Here is a 21,259-nt window from a genome sequence, read left to right on the forward strand (position 1 = left end):
ATTTAGAATGCACTAAATGTATAAAATATTTAATATTCTTCTGGGGACTTCTGCAAGCTATCATTAAGTAATCTATAAAAGATAAAAAGTGCACTTGTGATTTATTCTGCTTTTTTCCCCATTTTATATAAACAAGGCCCAAAGGGTCCCTCTGTTTTGTACCTCTGGTTTTCTTCTAGAGAAAAACACATCAGTTTCCTTTTATTTTCCTTAAAAAAAATTTTTTTCTTCCAGAGTATATGCAGTATTGATGATCTGGTAGAAATATCTCAGGGTTATTATAAGAATGGAAGTTGGCTAACTGTCCAGGGAAGAAATATTTTTATTTTGATTGCTTAAAAGTTTAAAACAAACAAAATCTCCCAAGTTTTTGAACACCTGAATAAATATTTGGGAGAAAAGTTGCTGTTTGCTAGAATGTAACAGAATGTAACATCTTGTTCAGATAGATGGCTGAAGGAGCTTTATGTCTAAGACATCTAAGGAGACTACAGAATAAGAGAAGTGATATTTTAAATGAAAGGAGCAAGGCAAAAAACAAAATCTGAAAACCTCTCCCTGTCTTTTTAAAGTTTTCAGGCTTTAGGGATTTTAAAAAGAAAAAAAAAGAGGACACAGAACTAAAAAGGTCATCTTTTATGTATTTTACCTTGGAAGTCTGTGTTATATATATTTAGACTGATAAGTAAGATAGAATTTGTGGTAGTAAATATTGACTGATTTGTTGAACACATATTTTTGTATGAAATTGGCCAGGTGGCCACAGTTTGCTGGAAGGAAAAAAAAATCTTTAAGTTGCTTTTTTTTTTTTCCCCTCACCAGTTGTACAGATATCTTCATAATTTCTGTTCCACAGAACATGGAGGAGTTTGGAAAACGTCTTTTTTTGCTATTATTGATGATTAGTAATTACTCTGGCTTTGGGGAATGATTCCATTCCTTTCTGCCAGAGGCTTTTGGTTTTTATCAGGCCCTAGTCAAGCCACTGTGCCTTGCTGTGTAAAACCTGACTTTGATAAAGGATCAGTGTTTATATGAGTGGGTTGCTGGGGGTGATGTAGATGCACAGGGCTGAAGTGGAGGGAAGGGCTGAGAATGCTGCTAGGCACAATTGGTCTGGCAATACAGACCAGGATTGTCCTCCTTTCCTAGGAAATAAGGTAACTCATAAAGTCACATGCTGTCCTTCATTTCAGACAGAAAACAAACTCTAGGCTCCTGCTTCTGTCTTGCTTAACTCTATGTATTTGGTTCATACAGTGTTTGTAGGTATGTAATGTCTTCTGGGAGCTGCTTCTCAATTACCTTAACACAGCTAGCCAATTTAATTGATTGAGTCCCAGAGAAGCTTAGAGCAGTATAAAAATGAGATCTTTTTTCTTAAACCAATTTATAGAACAGAAAGCATTTTCCCTTGGATGTTTTTGGGGATTATAAAGTATTCTACTAGTGTTTTGTGATGGGCTGTTTTTTGGTTGATTTGTATGTCTATGTACTCAATGCTTTGTAGGATAAATGGTAACTTTAAACTGTGAGAATTATCTTGAGTCCTCTGCTGCATTTGGAGTAGCTATTGAAGAGTATTAAAAATCATTATTTGCTTGTTAAGGCATTTGTGCTTTTGGAGCAAGAGCATGTGCCTGCTGTCCTTGCTGAAGAACTGTGAATGAGGTGAGTACTGTGCCATTGGTGAAGCCACAGGTAACTCACATGTTGTTTCCATAGTTTAGAACCTTGCACAGTCTTAGTGCAATAAGGTGCTCCTTTGCATGAGCTGCTGGTTTATAAATACTACATAAATACCATGGGGAACATACCTCTCAAGTGCTGCTTTTTGAGAGAGAACAACCATGAGAAGACTTTGAGAAAAATGCAAGAAGAGAAGAGGAAAAATGCGAATTTATACTGCCTCAGCTCTTCCTCACATTGTTGCTTCTATCTTTAGGAAATGGATGAGAGGGTGACACTTTTTTCCTGTACTGGTTTACACTATTCAGGCCTAAGTTCAGGCAAGATGAAGTAGAAGTTTGACCTGGATTTCAGCAAATTGCTGTCACTAGAGCTACGTTTGATTACTCCAGTGCAGTCTTTCAGATTTGCGGTTCTGGTGAACACTGACACTAAATTGGGGAAAGCAAACTTGCAAAGTTAATATATAATTACAGTGATGCCTTCTCTGTGTGAAATTCACCATGCCAGCATGCTGTGGTATTTTTGTGTACTGTAAGGCTGGTAACTGACTAGAAAGCTGTCTTTCTAGGTACTTCAAGATAGCCCAGAATTCCAGATCCCTCTTTTTAAGAAACACAGGAAGAAGAGTTTGGTGAGAAATTTCTCAGCTGGTCATTTTTGGTCTTAAGGGCCATCATCATCATGAATTTGGAGTGATCACTGAAGTGTATTTTCCATAGAGTACAGTGACTGTCCATTTTCTTTGAGGGAAAATGCCTTTGCTTACTTTTATCTCCTGCTTCAAGGAATCTGACTATTCTATATAGAAATTAAATTTTGTTCTTTCTATTTCTAAGCCAACTCAGAGCAGGAAAAGCCCCATCCTTATGCCTGGATAGTTCACGTTCTGATCCTTGTCGCTGAGTTTCTAATGCAAGTTTAGGTGATGCTGCATGAGCTCCCATGAAAATGCCTGCATGGAGCATGGAGAAGCTCAGTTGCAGTAATTACATCCCAGTAGCAGTGCTGCTTTAACTGTAATTGCAATATGTAATTAGGGTGATATGGAACTGTATTACTCACGTGGGCCCTTTTTTTAATTAGAAATGTGTGATTCTATTTAAATTCTCAGGTGACCTAATCTAGTATAGTCACTGATGCTTGCAACTGAGGCAGAAATGCCAATGTAGTCATAAAGGCCTTTACACTTGGTTCACTGAACCTGACACCATTTCACTCTAACTTGTCTTTCAATCTAATCAGTCTGTACTAGAATTTAAATTCAGCATTTTTTAATATATTGTCATGGTTTCTGTCTGGAACATTAGACACTGGTCTTTTTATTTCCTCTCACAAGCAGCCTGATGGGAACCAGTAAAGAGGTCAGTGACAATATGAGGTTGTTTAATGATAGAAAAGAGCATCTATAAAACTTCTGTGACTTTTATATATATGGATATCTCTGCAGCTGATCCCTCCTCTCCTCCAAAATAGTGTCTGAGTGCTCTCAGAATTCTTTTATGTTTTCCTATTCTTCCATTAGTAAGGTTTGAACCCAGAATCTGAGCATCCTTTAAGATTATATATATATGGTATTTTAAAACTGAGATAAAAATGGGATGGCTTAGGCTCAGATTTAAATTAGTTAATTAGTTATTGATATTTTTCAGGCACTTAAAATTGTTTATGAAGTACTTCAGATGATTAAGTATGAACTCTTCTCTCCTTTCCACTCTCCTTCTTAACATGCTTAGAAAAGGAAAAACAAAGATTTATTTTCATTACAATACCGAGGTGACCTATTGTAGGATTATTGTTTCTCTGGAAAACAACAGAAGGAATTTTCAGAGGGAAGCATTAAAATGGGATTTCTAAAAGTTCTGAACCAAACAAGAAAAAATGAAACATAATAAAGATTAAAAATGTCTAATATATGAGGTTATCTGAAGAACAAAGCAAAACATTGATTAAAACAAAATTCTTGAGTTGAGAAAGGCAGATGCCCTGATTTGTGAATGTTTAGCCATAGCCCTATTTTCAAAGTGGTCATGAAAACTCAGCTTTTATTGCACAAAGATCCTAAAATAGCCAAATTCTGCAAATTGAAGCCCAGAATGACTTGTGCCACAAAAACCTTAATTCAGAGCTAGTGCAAGTCCTTAAAGCAAGTAGTTCTCTGTGTGGCTGTTAAGAGGCACAAAAATCATCCATTAAAGTTGTTCTGTGATAATGATAAAAATATGTGTCAGACCCAAGCTGGTCAGGACCTGTGTTTACAATTTCTATATCCAAATGTTCTGTGTGAAATTTCTCCTTTAAACTATTACAGTTGTATTTCCTCATCCATGGGCTTAGAGTCAAAATTCCCTGCTTCTGTAATTCTTTGTTGGCAGTGCTGCTATTCTGAGATTTCATCTGAAGTAATACTTAGCAAACTCTTTCTTGCTGGTTTTGCTATGGTCCTGGCTAAATGTAGGCATTCTGTTTTTCCTAAACACTCTTCTATCCTAGTTTAACATGTAGCCATCTGCTTATTTTTCTCTTTTGTCACTATTGTTCTGATTTCTTTTTCAGCCAGGCTTTTCATTCTTTTAGCAATTATTCTGGTGCATCTGAGATTCAGGTTATTGAGTAGCTCCTCCCCCACTTGCCTGGGCTGCCTGGCACCCCTTGCTAACCCTGTGCTCCTGTTGATGTCTGCCCACCACTTTACACCTTCATGAATTCACAGGTGAAATGGGGAGGAGGGGTTGTCCCACCAAATCCACCCCCATACATATGTCATGGACTGAAACATGCTGTGATGAATGTTTATGATGGTGCTGCACCAGGACACCCTGAGGAGAGAGATGTGTCTGGGTCCTGGGGGAGGGGGGGTCAGGTATGGGGAACTGGGTCTGCCGGGGGTTGTCTTTCAGGTGGCTTTGTAACACTTTCCACTTGGTCATTTTTGTCCTTCAGTTTCTGTGTAAATCCTCATTAGGCTTTATTTACAAACATTCAGAACCACTTGTGAACTGAAGCTAAAAAGACAAAGTCTTATTTACAGTTTGTCTTAATGCTGTGTGCTGTTTCTCTTGCTTCTCCCCCGAGTTCCCAGATAAAATGAGAGTGGTTGTACACAGTGTACTAGGAGGTTGTGAGGGTTAATGACTCATCCCACCATGCTCTGAACATTACAGAGTGCTTGGAAGGGGTTTTTGCCTCTGTATAAAGATTCTGCATTTCTGATATGAGTTGAAGGGTTCAAGCAGATATTTTGAAAAGCATCTCTTTGTATCTTAGCCACATATTCCAAGAGTTTCATGTGGCTATTGTTGCAAAGTTTGTTGGAAAAGTAGTGGGAAGATTGCCCCCAGTTAAGTTGCCTGAGTGGTAGAAAGGGCAAAACTTACAGTGTTTCAGATGAGTACAGCCAAAATTCTGCCACTTGACTTGGGCCTGCTTTTGTTTGGTGAAATTGCAAATAGAATCTGAAAATGTTTGTTGTGAAAGAAATTTGTAGGAATTGTTGTATTTGATACTTTTCCTTTTAAGTAGAAACAATATAAAGAGCTTAATTCAGAACAAAATAAATCTCAGTGCTGTTGCTATGTTTGTATAAAACTACACTGTTCTGCTCTACATTTGCTGTTAAACTGTTTATAATAGTTAAAATGTCATTCCAGAGGAGAGTTTGGCTTAGGACTTCTTTTCTTAGGCAGAGAAAGCCATTTTATTCCATGTATGGACCTGGTCTCTCAAAGCTATTTTAGTGAGTAGCTAGAAAATATTTTTGAGTGAGACATGATTTCATTTGTGTTTATGTGCATTGGCCAATTTAATGAGGGAGCCACACTGTTCTGCAATTCTGCTCTGTATTGTTTCAGGGAAAAAACAGGAATTTTTAGGTGCAGGCTGGATTATGTGTTTTTTAAATACATTTTTTTTAAAACCACACCTTGAAATCACTGTATTCTCAGTTTAGCTACTGAAGAATGAAACCTTCTGTGCCTGGAAGAGGCTCTTAAAAAAATTGCATCCCCAGTTGGTGTTAATCAACATTGCCTTTAACAGAACCAAGCCATTTTTAAACCATTGCAGGCACTCATTCCAGCTTTCACATCTCAGCCTTCAGAAAAGCATTAATTTCTCTTGTTAGAGCACAGTGACAGGAGGGTGAAGAAGATCCACTGGTTCTACAGTGGAATCAAAAACCTTTCTGTAAACTTTCATCCTTTGGACTATATTGTGGCAGATCTGCAAAAATCGGATGTAAGGCTATGGGATAGAGCTGTACTACTCTGGGAATGGCAGCTGGGTATTTACTCCCAGGACAGCTTCCCAAAGGGAAGGATCCCCAGAGTGGTAAGGGAATGACACATGTTTGACTATATTTGTATTTTGGCACTGCTCAATGCTTAAGAAATAATTTTCAGTCTTTTTCTGTTTGAGGCACTATTTGGTGTTTGTTTAGAACCCTCCCTAGTAATAATTGATATGATGTTATCTGTTAACTTAGAGGAAATGTTATAAAAGTGGTGTTTATATATAGTAATACTAGATATAATTAGAAAGAGTAGTCTTTTATGCCATTCAATACTCCTTTGAAAGAAGTGCAGAATCTGTAAGTTTCAAATGGGTACGCTAATAAGGCTGCTCAGTCTCTTCAATATGTATTCTCTAAAGTCTTTTATTCTTCTTTCAGGGGATTTGTCTCTGGAACTAAAGGGCAAATTGCACCTCTGACAAGACACGCAGCCTTTGTGTTGAGACTACTGACTGCTGACATCTATTGTTATAATCTTTATACTTTAAGTGACCTGGAGTCAGATTTTCAAGGTATTTATTTGCTTAAGAGCCATTAGACTCTAAATGGGATTTCAGAATTGCCTAAGTAAATTAGAATCCTAATTCACACTGTAGATCTTATTAAGTGACTTCATGTATCTCCAGGTGCCTAAACACCTTTGTATAGCTGCCTGTTGGATACTGGGAGCTAGCCTGGAAGCCTCCCTCAAGGCCTTGGCAAAACAATAGCCGAAGCACAACAGTTTTTGGCAGACTTTTGAAATTAGTCATTCAATTCAGATTTACTGAAGAAGAGACAAAAGGCTTTGAATTTGTTATTGATGTTTGTTTTTCAAAGTGCTGTGAGTAACCAGTTTGTGAGCCCATGTTTCAGCGCTGGGCTGGAGTGGATGTGGAGCTGATAGGATACATATGTAGCCTGTGCCACTTGCAGTACCAGCTGGGCTTAGTCTGGAGCCGTGTCACACTTCTGTTGATGTGAATAAAGACTTACAACAGACATTAGCAACTACAATTGCATTTTCAAATACACCTGGAATTTACTGGATGCTGAAGAACACATCATAAAAAGTGGTAAAGGTAGAGAAGTCAAGAGAAGTCAGAGAAACCGTTATTAACTTAAAACAATGGTAGTGTAGCTCTCAGTAATAAAGGGTGGCTCTCTATACCCCAGGGCAGCACCACATGGTAAAGCTTTTTGTATTTGTTGTGTTCTTAGAGCTGATGGACAAAATCTTTTAATCTGAAGCAGCAGTGGTTCATATTTCTAAGTTAAAGTGTTTTGTCTGGGAATGATATTCCTAGTGTATTCTTTTCTTAGAACAAAGGAGGATAATCAGTAGCAAAACACAACAGTGTTGTTATTGGTTAGGCACATTGGTGTTGAGAAAAGACCGCCGTGTCATAAAATTTAAGCCCCAAATTCGAAAGAGCTAATTTGTCTCAAAAGCTAAGTTTGAAATGTCAAGACAAATTCCCTTGTTTATTTTACTGGGAATTTCACAGGTGCTGAAAGGCATGAGGTTCTTAATAATAGTTAGGTTCCCAAATACCTTGGACCTCTCTGAAAATCCTGAGTAGAAAAAGTCAATAACACTTTTCTGAGAATGTACCACATGGAGAGGACAAAGCACCTGATTTTGAGCAGTGGTTAGCAAAGGCTGTAAATACAGCTGGGAAAATATTACTGTATTCATACTTGTGATGGTATGCTGCTGTCACTTGAAAATGCTGAAGCTCTGCAGTAAGCTATTAAATGGAAGTCCATTAATATCCCTTTAAACTTTTTCATTCCATGTTCTTGAATATGTCTGCCTCCTTTTTTTGCTACAATAGGCAGTTTTGTTTTCTGCTTACTTGCATAGCAAATACAGTTAGTTAATGAATATTTAATCTCCATTTATGCAGAGACTTTTGTTATGTAGGAAAATATATTGTACAAGAGAAGTTTCAGACCTGTTCTCACACTAAAAATTGAAAGCCTGAATGTTTATTGTAAGCCTGCTTCTGGATATCTTGCAGTTTATTCTAGTTTAAGTAACCTTTGAAATGGTTAGATGTGGAAGCTGCATGTTTACTGGGTTTTTATTGTGACTGTTATAAGGCAAAGTGGTGGTAGATTATTAAGCATGCTAAATGGGGAAGAAGCAAATATAATAGAATGGGTTGTGATGACTTATTCCTAGGCCTTAAGTCTTTAAGACAGTGTTTTTAGGGGCTATAATTCCAGCTTTTATTACTGCGTAGTCAGGTGGAGGCAGGAGATGAACCAAGTGTTAAAGGCTTAGAAATAAATATGAGCAGAAATTAAGATTGTGTAGTATCTGATGCAAGTACAGATGGATGAAGGGTAAACAAACCATTAGAAATGTGGAAGTGTATCTTTAATGCCTAAGCCTCAGATGACTGTGTCCTTCAAGATGGTTTCTGTTTTGTTTGAACAAAAGGCTGTGCTGTGGTGTAACTAGTCCAGTTCTCTGTGTATCAGGCATCAGGTTGCTTGATGGTAGGGATCTTGAATTAGTCCAAAGTCCTCACAAATAAGATATTCGATGCTCAGACAAAGAAAGTATTTTGGTAAATGACATTGCAGCTTGAGAACAGAATAACTCCTGTGTGTGTCTGCTAGGTTAGGTGATACGTGCAGTGTTGCAATCTGTCCATTTGATAGCATGCTTTGAGTGTTCTAAATATTATGTTTATTTGTTTGACAGGCATTATGCTTTCCTATTCAGAGCTCAAATGATTCACTGACAGCAGCAATTCATCTGTAATAATCTTCCTTGAACATTTTTTTTCATTAAACATGAACTAAAATGATTTTTTGGGGAATCAGAATGAAAAGCCTTTTAGATTTAAAACACTTAAACCAAAACAGCTTTTCACACAAGATCCTTTGCAACATCTTTCTCTTTTCAGCTCTTTTTGTAGCACTATTCCCAAAGATGAACTCACTAACAAGAGACAGGGACTGTAAGATAAGAGTCTAAAACCTGATCAGATACCTCAGTGTGAGCTGTGGGAAATGTGTGTATCATGGAAAAACAGCTTCTAAAAAGAACACCACCACCAATAAAAAAAGCCCTATTGTTGTGAAGATCTGTGGATATTATTCTTTAAGTAGTGCCAAGAACAAGATCCAGAGTCAGGAAGTGGTATTCAACTTTATTTGTTATCTTAAAGTCCATGATATCTTCTCTGTAGAGACAAAGTCAAAGGAAAAGACGCTAATTTTCTCAGTAGCTTACAGACTTCCTCAAGACCTGTTTTCCCCAGGTCGTTTAACTTAACTGCTCTATGACTGCTAAAAGTGAAATGATAAACTGTCTTTTACTGCAGCCTGAGTGTCTGCAAAGGGTGGTGAGGATGAAAGGATGTTGTATCTCCTATTTCCATATAGCTGCGTTTGATGGATGTGGTTAGTTAGAAGAAATGGAGACAATTATTTTATTACAGTTATTTGTATTACAGTAGTGCTAGTAGGACACAGGACCACAGACTCCATTTTTCAGGCTCTAAACAAAAGTAAATTTAGTTCTTGCCCCAAAAAGCTTACATTTCAAACAAATGTTGTAGTGTAGAAACATTTTATCAGTAGTTAAATGAAATTATCCTTTTTTAATCTGCCTCATTGAAGGATCATGTAATGAAGTGTAAGCTTGAGAAGTGGAAAGCAATTTTCACTGAGCCCAAAACAGTGCTTTGTAATTCTTCCTTATGACACTACTGAGTGTTTTCTTGTACTCTCAAACTTATCAATGGCTGCTACTGAATGTGTTTTTCAGACCTCTTCAAATTCATTTATTCTCACTTTATTTGACATCTGCATCCTGAATCTAAGTTTATCTACGTGTTAACTGTCCACCATCCACAGCAGAGGTGTTAAAGTAAAATGTTGTATCACTTCAGCAGTATGCTGGATGTTTTGTGGGGTTGGGGGCGGGGGGGGGGGGGGGGGGAAGAAGGAAAAACCTCAACCCTAAACCCCCTGAAACAACTTGATTTGGAAGTCTTTCCTCATCTTGTTATCGTGGTTCAGTTTGCAATATACTTGAGCATACATGTTACAGTGTATGCAGAGCCACAGGACAGATAAAATTATGAGGTGAAATATGGTTGTTCTTGTAGAATCAATCTTGCACTGCATTTTTCAGTGACTCATTATGTATATATTTTAGAGACTTGTGCAAGCTATTCAGAAAGCTCCCTTCAAAGGAAGCTGAACTCTGCTCTTCACCGCAGGGTCCCCCAACTTACCTTTGTGACAAGTATGGCTTCTGGCATTGCACCTTCCACCAGTAGTCTCTCTTTATTTGATGCTCTCTTGAGCTGTAATTGAATAGATCATGTTGTAAAGTGGAATCACCTTCTTTACATTTGAAGGCTGGCTCCAGGTGCCCATGTGGGTGTGATGATAAGGGTTTAGGAGGTGGTATGAACTGTAACTAAGTTAGAAGCTCTGTTCCTGTGTTCCTTCATCTATAAAAATAGGGAACTTGTTATATGCTTTGGTTCAGTCATAAAATGGAGCATGTGGGTGCAGTAGGAAAAGCTTTTTTTTCTTAGCTCCTGAACTAAAAAATTGTAGCCTTAACCTCTTTTTTATTGTGTTGTTTCTTATTTAGCTTTAACATAGCATGGCAAAACCAGAAAAAATCCATTGTAGTGGCTGGCTTAATCTACAGTAGCATTCCTCTTCCCTTAGTGCCCGAGTGCTCACAGTGATGATAGATAGCTATTGGTATTTTAATTGGTGTCTAGTGTCCTCACTGTCACCGTGCCTGGATTTTTTGGTAGTCCCATCTGGTGGCTCTGGGCACTAGGGTTAATAGGAATGCAGGCATGGATGGTCTGGGTCAAATCCCTCCATGCTTTAGCTTGTTAAAACTTCCAATGGCCTCCAGGATGTGGTAGAAAGGATATAGCAGTTAAAGGTATCTTCCATTATCACGGGCTAATTAGAGCCGTCCTAACTTCCTGAGGGAATATGTGATGATACCCAGTAGTTACAGAAGATTGAAATGAGGCAGGAGTTATTAGGCTGTAGAGGAAAAACTGTACTTCTTCCTGCCCCTCTGTTCTTTAGCTCCTCATTCTATCTTAATGAACTGTAATCTGGATGAAAAAAAAAGCTTGGGGGGGGGAAAAAAAAGAAAAAACACTCTCCATTCTCTTGAGCCTGTACACTTAGTGCCTAAAGGAGACTAGCAGTGTTTTCTTTCTCACTGCAGAAGTGTGACTACATGGCAGCCCTCCTTTTTCAAATTGGGAGATTTTTTTGCTCCTTTTCTCCCTAATTTTTGCTTTATTTCTCACTTGCATCACTGAATCTGGTGCTATTTTGCCTACATCTCTAAAATGAAAACAGGCTTTGTGCTCATGAACTTCTAATGGGAAGTGATGACAAGTCCTTGATTGGGGCACCATTGCCCTTGTCCTCATGAAATATTTTATCCTTTTTGATATCATTGAACATGCAATCAAGGCCAATTTCTGCCACTGTATATGCGTAGAGGTTGATGCCTGTTATGTTTTTGAAGGAACACCTCACAGTTACATGTGAAGTTGTGCTGAATGTGGTTTCCTCCATTTCATGGGAATAAAATGATGCTTGTGCATTATTAGAAGGGCCTAGCAAGGTTGCTGGGAAGAGACTGTGAAATGCAGTATATAATAATGTTTATGTAGTTAATGCCTGGGATTTGAATGAAAAATATTGCTCTTTTGCAACCATAATTTTCAGTTTCTGGCAGCCTCAGGAACTGAGGGAAACTGTAAATTGGAAGGAAGGAAATAACAAGGAAACTGTAAATTGCACTTTAATGTCCCTAAGCTGTTGTGTCTGATAGGAAATGTTGACATTTTTGGCTGTCTTGATGTGATGATTAGTTGGGATTTAATTACGATATTAGCATAGGATCACATTCAAGTGTAATGCCATCAGTGTATCCTTCTGAGGATGGTGTGTGGCAAGAAACTTACTTTATTTCCCCCCTCTTTTATTTGAGAAAAGATGAATGATATTCAGAAAAGTAGCCAGAATAGAAATGCACAATGTGTGTTCCTCTGACTCCCTGCTATGCCCCCTCCCATGACCCTGGCCAGGCTGGGTACCAGGCACTCTGAATGGACTCATGTCTTGAGCTTTCATTGTACTTCTCAGCCTGGATTACCAGATGTTTTTGAGCTGTCAGTGGCTACACTGCTGTCCATAGCTGTGCTAGCAAAGTAATGAGGGAAGGGTACATGTACTTACAACTCCCTCTTCTTTGACCTCGAGAAATGTAATGTACAAGCATGTTGTACTGATTGAGTTGTAGCCCCTTCTGAAAACCATTTCCCTTTGTGAGGGTCTTAATTTGTCCTTTCCATGACAAGGTTGAACTCATCATAGTACCCTTGACCTGGCTTAGTCGACACTATTGTAAAACAACTGAATAAAGTTCAGTCCATCTGTCCTCCAAATCCAACACCACCAAAAGTCTACAATTCTATGGTGCTCAAAGACTAGCAAAATAATCTTCATTCTATAGCATGTCCCTGGTGCAGGGCTCCCAGCCCTCTCCAGCAGCCTGAACATGGTGTGTGTTCCTACTGTGCTGTTCTCCTGATAGCTGGGTTCATGTCATGTATGGGGAAACAAACAGGAGCTGTAGTGGTTTCTGTGATAGTAGATAACAGACAATTTGCAATTGTCACCTAAGAGAGCCCTGTCCTTTGGCTTCCTTACAGAAAAGGGAATGGGGAGATGAGGGGAAGAGCTGGGTGTTGGTGGCCTAGGTGGGTAGTCAGGGCTCTCTGGAAACGAGCTATGTGGACTACAGGCAGATAACGCCAGAGCAGCCAGCTTAAGAGAGTTGCTTCCAGGTAGGATGTAAGTTGTGGAGGTCTGTTTCAGTGGAGGATGGTATGAAATCCTAAGCAGACTTGTCTAGGGAATCTTTACAGGTCTTAAGCTATGCTTTGTACAGAGTGATTACTTTTCAAATGTTCTCTGCGGTCCAGCTCAGGATATTTTTCCTTCAGACCATATTTTCAGGGGGGTTGCATTCCATACAGTGATAATAGATAGCCTCAGTCCTTTTGGTCCTGAGAGAATTTCTGGGAGAGTTTCTGAAGTGAATGATTTACTGTCTCCTACCCTGTTCCTTCTCTGACAGCAGAAATTTAATGACCTCAAAGCTAATGCACTCCAGTGTCTCTGGATGGAGACAGCAACATTTTTGCCAATGTAGTTTTGGAGCATTACTCTTCCTTTCATTTTTAACATTTTTGGGGGTGCTTCTAACAGAAATTGACCTTAGAAGCATCTCCTGGAAACTAGTCAGTCCAGACACAATGAAGAGACGAATTTTGCTCTTCATGCCATGGTACCCTCCTTCTGTGAAGCTGGAGCAGTTTCCTGTATGTAAATAAATGGGGAGCAGGTCATCCTCTGGCTTAATATAAACCTTTATCTGTCTTGGCTTAATCAGACCACTGAAGTTCTTTTATTTGTTAAATTGTCTCCTAATCAGTGGCTACTGTTTTATGTCAAAAGATTTAGGAACAAGTTTCATGTGTCATTTCATATCTGAAAATTTCAAAAATTCTCTTATCATGAAAAAAAATGACTCATTTCTTTACATTACTGTATTACTGTAGTTTTTTCTTCACAAATTTCTTGCCTGTATGAATATCAGATTTCTCAGGTGAATATCCAGTGTTGTGAATATAAGGACTACATTATTCTGGCGTATAATTCATAGGATTTGTTTGAGTGACAAATAATTGACTCTCTACTGAGGTGGACAAAAGAAGGTGTCATTTCTTGGCATTGATGCATTTCCATTGCATGGGGTAAAGAGTGAAATCTGCAAATGTAAAATCTAGATCATGTGGGCTGTACTCCTGTGGGACATTTGTATTGAAAATTGTTTTACCTGAAACAATTTAAGTAATTACAGAAATTACAACACTTAAGGTATTAATGATATTACATCTAATTCTTAATAAGTCTTAAAAATTAAGTTGATGCACCTTTTGGACGGGTGACCCGCCTGGTGAATGAGGAGAAGGCTGTGGATGTTGTCTACCTGTACTTCAGCAAGGCCTTTGACACCATCTCCTGGAAAAGCTGGCAGCCCACAGCTTGGAGAGGTGCACCCTTTGCTGGGTCAAGAGGTGTCTGGATGGCTGGGCCCAGAGAGTGGTGGTGAGGGGTGCCACATCCAGTTGTGGCCACTCCCAAAGGTGTGAGCTAAGAGCTGGATGAGGGGATTGAGCCTACCTTTAGCAAATTTGCAGATGACACCAAGTGTCAGGGGGAGTGTTGATCTGCTGAAGGGTAGGAGGACTCTGCAGAGGGACCTAGACAGGCTGGATAGATGAACCTAATTCAATGGTACAGGGTTTAACAAGACCAAGTTCTAGGTCTCATACTTTGGCCACAGCAACGCCATGCAGTGCTACAGGCTGGGGACAGTGGCCAAGCAGAAAGGGACCTGGGGATCTGCCTGGACATGAGCCAGCAGTGTGCCCATAGCCAAGAAGGCCAATGGCACCCTGGCCTGTATCAGAAATAGTGTGGTCAGAAGGCCCAGGATGTGGGTCTTCCCCTGTACTTGGCACTGGTGAGGCCCCACCCTGAGGGCTGTATCCAGTTCTGGGCCCCTCAGTTTGGGAAGGACGTTGTGATGCTGGAGTGAGTCCATAGAAGGGCAACAAGGCTGGTGAAGGGTCTGGAACACAAGTCCTGTGAGGAATGGCTGAGGGAGCTGGGGTTGTTCAGCCTGGAGAAGAGGGGTTTCAGGGGAGACCTCATCACTCTATAACTTCATGAAAGGAGGCTGTAGGCAGGTAGGGGTTAGTCTCTTATCCCAGGCAACCAGTGACAGGACAAGAGTACACAGCCTTAAGCTATGCCAGGGCAGGGTTAAGCTAGACACTAGGAAGACTATCTTCACAGAGAGAGTGATTGGGCATTAGAATGGGCTGCCAAGGTGGTGGGGTCACCATCCCTGGAAGTTTTAAGACTGGATGTGGCACTCAGTGCTGTGGTCTAGTTAGTGTGGTGGTGTTAGGTCATAGGTTAGACTTGATGATCTCAAAGGTCTTTTCCAGCCTAGCTGATTCTGTGATTTTGTGTAATTACTGTACTGTAAGTTTAGAGCAATACTATTTAGAGGGAAGGGACTGGATGCACGATAATGAAGATTAGAAGCTTGTGTAGGATCTATATCTAAGAGATGTGTTTGAAGGTTGAAATTCTTGTGTTGGCAAGTGAAAACAGAAAGAGAAGTAAAACTATGTGTCAGTATTGTTATTAGAGTGTTATACCATGAACTGGTGTGAAGCCATTGACTGAAGGTACTCTATCTGTACTTGTTGAGAGTTCAGTCTTTTGAGCCTATACTTACTCAAATTAATGCTCTTAATATAATAATAAGTTATCTTAATTACTTTTGAAAATTTTGTAGTTTTCTGGATGATACCCTGGATATGATGGGAACTTCCCCAAAGAATTTTGCCTTCCATGGGCTGATAAGAATCTGTTTATTAAAGGTTTTTAGTCCTCTCTTTTTATATTAATGTTCTGCCTTAGCCTTGTTTATTCACGACTGAATGCCTCTGTCGTGTGTTCAGTATTTGATGCTTTGCATAGTAGAACTGGAATAAACTGACTAGGCTATAAGATGTTCAGTGTGTACTTAAGACAATGACCACTTAGCTGTCTCATTTCCTTAGCAATATTTTAAAGATTAATCATAGAGAGCAGTGTAAGTCAAGAAAAATACAGTTGAAATAGATTTTTCTTCATGGTGTTTTGCTTGGACTCAATATTTTGGTAACTTGGTGCAGAATGCAAAACAACCGGAATGACTTATTCATGTGACTGAAATTTGGATGAGCAGCAATAGAGCAATTCTTAAATATGCAAGGCTAAGTTTGTTGAGCCCGTTTCTTGGCCTTTGGCGAGATTGCAAAGAACAGATGTTTAATACCAGTGGCAGAATTGGACATGCTTCCCTTGGGATTGTAGAGGTGGCCACTCATTTGATAAACCTCAGGCAGAGGCAAAGGTATAGACTGCCAAGCAGCTGAGGCAATGGCCTCTGTGTCAAGGACATTACCAAGTTGCTGGTCTCTTTCTGAAATAATTTATTGGTATGTTATGTTTTGGCTTGGTTTGATTTTTTTTCTGACATGCAATCAATCGGTCTTAACTGAGTAGCTGTGAATGAATGAGTCATGGGATCAACTAAACTTGAAGATGAGCATTTAGACTGTTGTTTGCAGTTTGTGTGAATACTTCGTAATACAGCAGGGAAGGACTGAGGGAATTTTGATCTTACCTGGTATGGATTTGACTGGGTTTTGGGGAGAGACAGCACGTCACATGCATGCTGGCTGCTTATAATCTGAACACTATACATTTAAAACCTGGTTGGGGGAGATACCTGGGAGGGAGGACTCTGAAGCTCACTGAGGCTGGATTGCCTGTGTGCAAATTAAGACCAATCTTTAGCAAGGCTACCTAGTTGCTGCACGAACCTTTGCCAGGCCATGTTTCTCAACCGTTATGCCTCAGCAGAGTAAATACACCCTTTGAACAAGGACCATATTTGACAACTGAAATAATGTTTGTCATGCTTTTGGGCTCAAGCACAAACCAAAGCCCTAAAACATGCATCTGAGATGTCACCAGTCAGTCTTGTTTCTTGAATGAATGGGATTTGTCTTCTGTGCTGTTGTAGTTCTTCAAGTGTCCTCTGCATCCATGTTCCATCCTCTATATTCTCTTTGTTCCATGTACATTTTTTGTAACCTTCTTGGACCTTTTTTCTTGTTGCTTGGTCTTTTATACATCAGGATGAAAAGAATATTCAATTCTGCCACTCTGATGTGGGGTCATTTCCACCTTCAATTACACAACCTCTTTGCATAAGATTGTTAAATTCTTTGTATTGTGGTAGTGTCTTTTCTGAAGGTTTGCATGGATTTTCACAAATGCAGAAGTGTGTATTGCCAACAAGAAAGACCTTAGACCTACTTTGGCCTATCGTGCTTTTCATGTAGAGTGAATATGAAATTCATATATGTGTGTGTGTGTGTGTGTGTGTGTATAAGATATATATATATACATACACACACACACACACACACACACACACACATATATACGCACACCACACACCTATATATACATCTGGTACAGTTCCATTGCTTTTGAAAGCAGATTATAGTGCATCTGAGAGTCAGAAAAGGCATAAGGCCTATCTGCTTCACTAACTTATTCAATATTGCAGCTGGAGATGGGGAGGCCATATGCAGTGTGCTGTCCCTGCATGACACAAAAGATTTCATTTGGCTGGGGCTGTCTCAAGCTGTCACAGGTGTTCTTCTTTCATTTACAATAGCTCCATTAAAATATAAATGACTGCATTTATTACATCAGCTCTTTTTCCTTCTTTGGAATACCCCAGCTAAAGTTACATTACACATAACAAATGCTCTTGCTCCCTTGAGAATTGGTTTAATTACTGATGTAGGTGGGTAAAAGATCTATTGCGTCTAAGATGTTAATTTTATCATGTTTTAATTAAGAGGTCAAGTGTGAAAGGCTGCAGAATACCTCCCACTTGAAGATGCTGAATAGAATGGTGGGGGTAGAAGGCAGTGATATGATGAGGCTTTTACTGTCTGTGGGAGTATCAACTTTCCCTGTGCATCTCATTACAATGAGGCGGGTATCTGGAAATACATGCCAATTTCTATTGCTTATTGTGTTTTCTACCATTAAAGGCATTTTCCATCCAGAGCCTTTGAAGCTCCAAAACAACTTGTCTCTTCTTTTAAAGATGATGGTCACAGGAAATGTCAGAACTGTGTTCTCCTGTCCAATGTGTTTGAAGAACAGGACTGCAAGTGTCCTATGCCCCTGTGCTCTGCCACAAGAGGGGATGTGGGGCATATGTTCACCAGAGGACCTCAGGTGCTACCATCTCTGAACATGTAGTTGTTTCTTGCTTATGTCTCACTGTGAGCATGGACAGATTCTTTTTGGCATTTGATTTGAAAGTCTTGTTTCTAGCTAACTCCAAAAACAAGGAAATGGACTTGGAAAGTGTTCAGGGAAAAAATGGGCAGGCAGAAGGGAGTGTCTCATTATGAGATTAGGGAGAACTAGACAGTAGGAATTCCTTCCAGTAGGACATCTGGGGCATTTTCCACTTCGCTTGTTGTGCTTGCCCCAGCAGCTGGAGCAGCAATGGCATAGATAAGAACAGGTGTTCACTGGCTAATGTTTGAAGATTTTCTTGAGACTGACTTGCTGCACTTTGAGAAAGAGTAAGTGACCAAGTGAAGCAGTACTGTTGCTCTCTGAGCAGCTTTAAATACGACAGTTAATGATTTTTATTAACTCCTTTTTCATTCCTTACTCTCTATGTGAATTGCTGAGTCATTGAGATGTTCTGTGATGTGTGATATGGAAAGTATCTTTTCAGAAAATTTCTTCTTGGATGTTTTGCTGCTGTTTTTTCTTTTCTGTGGTGGTCACTTTTCTTGCTTTTAAAGGATAATAACAGTTCAGCTATGCCGCTGACTTCTCTGAATCCCTGGAGAAAGTTTGGTGTAATACTGGAAAAACACAGAGTTAAATATTAACGTCCACTACTGAATGTTCCCACTGAAAAAATCAGGAACGTTTCCAAGCAGTGAAAGCAGACTTTCCTTTCCTGTAGTCAAGTTTTGCTGCTTAACTTTTAAAACTACAGCTTGCTTGGTAATTGTAGATAGTTGAAAACTAGAAATTGGGAATCCTCTGTTTCTTAAGTGCTCTCATCCAGGCTGTTTCTTGCTTCCAGGTGATAGGGGAAGAATCTCATGCAGTGAATTAGTGGTGAAATGTATAGTAAGTTTTTTCAAGCTAAGAGAGTGTTTGTATTTTTTTTCCTCCTCCCCCTCTGTACTTCGTCTTGCAAGTAGAAGTTCCATTCTTGCTCTTTTGGTCAGAAATGTCATTTTAATAAATGTTGTGATTTGAGATTGATGATACAGTAGCTCCTTAAGGCAGAAAGCATACTCAGAATTGGTGTTCCTCTTGATTTATGATTACACATAGCTGCTCCAGTTTGTACTAGCTGAGGACCTAATCAGCTAAGGCCACAAATGCAGCATTTCCTCCTGCTGACTTGAAATGTCACCACCAGTTTCTGCTGAGATAAAAAATGTGCAAAAAGGAAATAGTTTTAAGGAAGAGGAGGATTCTTTCACTTTTTAGAGTTTTGTGTTTAGAACATGTATTTATTCTGTCTTGCTGGTTGTGTTGGCTTCAAGACTTCTGCCTCAGGCACATTCCACTGGGAATCCCTGCTCAAAGTGTTCTCAAGGTGTTGAAGCTTATTTTTGTAGAGAGCTTAGGTATCAGCTGTGCTAAAATGGGAGCAGTAAAGCCCAGAAAGGGCTAGATTGGTTAATGTAATGCTTGTAGGGTGTTATTGCTGAAGCTTCTTTCTGTATATGTAAAATTTATGCTTGATGATATGGACTTAATCCTTCAGAAATAAAATCATGCTTTTTGCTATAAGTCTGATTCACTTCCATTTACGCAATAGCATCTCAAAGCAAGAGTGGTCTTGGCATTTGCATGAGGCACATGCTTCTGCCCACAAACAGCCAGTAAGATAAGTCAATAAAAATAAGCCATGCAAGGCATCAATTGCTTAGAGATGGAAGAGACTATTAGGCTATCTAGCCCTCCTGCATGTGAGTGAGGAATTCTTCAACTGGACTTGCTTTAAAGGACAGATGAGTAGCTGAGTAAAACACAGGATCCCATTTTCTGTATGATATGGCTTTTATGCTGCTGGTTTTACATGTACGTCTAGCTTTGAACCTCATAAGCAACAATATTCCAGATACATTTTTTCCAGGCTCTTTTACTTGAAGTCTAACAGTGGTCTGAACAGAAACTGTGCTGATTGCACAGATGTGCAGTTTTGCTTTGTGGAGTGATTTTTACCTCATCAAAAGAGAACAAGAAGAAAGGCAAAAATCTGTGAGTATGGCTATCTATGAGAGCGTGTGTGCATGTGTGTATTTGACAGTGTGAGAGGTCTGTGTTAGATCAATTGTGAGAATAAATTCTACTCCTCTGCCTGGCCTTAGGAAGGTATTTTACAAAGGCAGCCCATTGGGAAGAGAACAAAGGCCTCGTTGCCTTGTGGCTGTGCGTGACACACTGGTAGTGCTAAAGCCAGCTCCCATTTCCTATTAAAGTAGTGTCTCGCATGTTCATGAAGCACAGGCAGTGATGCAGCGTGATTCAGCTCGTTGGGAGCTGATGCATCTAGTTCTGACACAGAGAGAGATCTCTCTCTGTGGTCAAAAAGGCAGAAAAACATTATTTTTCTGCCTTTTCTGCTGCTGTTCTAAGGAGCTTCATCAGGTTATTGGACAGTGAATTGCAGGCACATTTGTTTCATTGCTTTAATTTTTTGCATTATTCCCCTTTTGTCTTTTATTGTTTTCTTACCAGTATTTGAATAGAAAAAGAGCTCTGTGGTAAATTACATCCATGCCCCACTTCTTTCCAGACCTGACATGTTTATATATACAAAGAATTATGGAGGAATTAAAGAGAGGACCAAAGAAGCTCGGGAATTCTTTCGTAAAGCTTGCCACATTTATAATAAATGGTCATATAGCACAGGGAGTGAAATCTGTTGCTCAATACCATAATAGGCAGTGCTATGCTTTTGCCTCTCTCCATCGTCCTTAACAGACAAATTTATTTTTGGTAATGAGATATTTATCTCTTTCACATCTATTAAAAGTCAGTTCTAGTGTCAAAAATCAGTTGGAAATAACATGAAGAAGTTTAATGGTGAAATGTGTTCCTTTTCAATGTTTGTCACAGCTCCATCAAATCCTGGGGATCTTTTTTCACTTTGTTTTGGTGTATTTTTGCCTTGCTGCAACATGCATTTTCAGATGATTTAGCTGTTTATCTGAGAGCATCATATAGTAGTGCGACTATTTAGACTGTGTAAAGAAGCTTAAAGAAATTACTTCCAGGACAATAATTAACATACCATCATTTTAAGTAATTGTTTTCCAACACTTTTCTGTGTGTGGATCCTTTAGGAGTTTTTGTTAGTGGCAGATCCCTCCCTGTCTGACTTAAATCTATTGAAAGCAGACTTTCTTTTCTTCATGGTCATCCTTGAAGCAGTTCACAGAAAAACATGTATAAATAGCAGCTGGTTGGACTTCTCTGGTGCCATAGAGAAGGAGTCCACATAGAAGTAATTGT

General features: G+C 39.3%; 1 protein-coding gene across 8 annotated transcripts in view; it reads left to right on the top strand.

Annotated features, from left to right (window-relative positions):
* The window catches only part of SORBS1 (sorbin and SH3 domain containing 1), a 161,600-nt gene that overhangs the window by 13,589 nt on the left and 126,752 nt on the right, over nucleotides 1–21,259 (top strand). For 6 of the 8 annotated variants that reach the window (XM_059851392.1, XM_059851393.1, XM_059851402.1 and 3 more), the window contains one exon: nucleotides 6,359–6,492. The exons of the other annotated variants lie outside the window; for them this stretch is intronic. The gene's annotated coding sequence lies outside the window, so the exon portion shown is untranslated. Of the gene's footprint in view, nucleotides 1–6,358; nucleotides 6,493–21,259 lie in introns of those variants that run through there. 8 annotated transcript variants of the gene reach the window in all.

Source organism: Haemorhous mexicanus, chromosome 7 (assembly GCF_027477595.1).
Source record: "Haemorhous mexicanus isolate bHaeMex1 chromosome 7, bHaeMex1.pri, whole genome shotgun sequence".
In the NCBI taxonomy this organism is placed as follows: Eukaryota; Metazoa; Chordata; class Aves; order Passeriformes; family Fringillidae; genus Haemorhous; species Haemorhous mexicanus.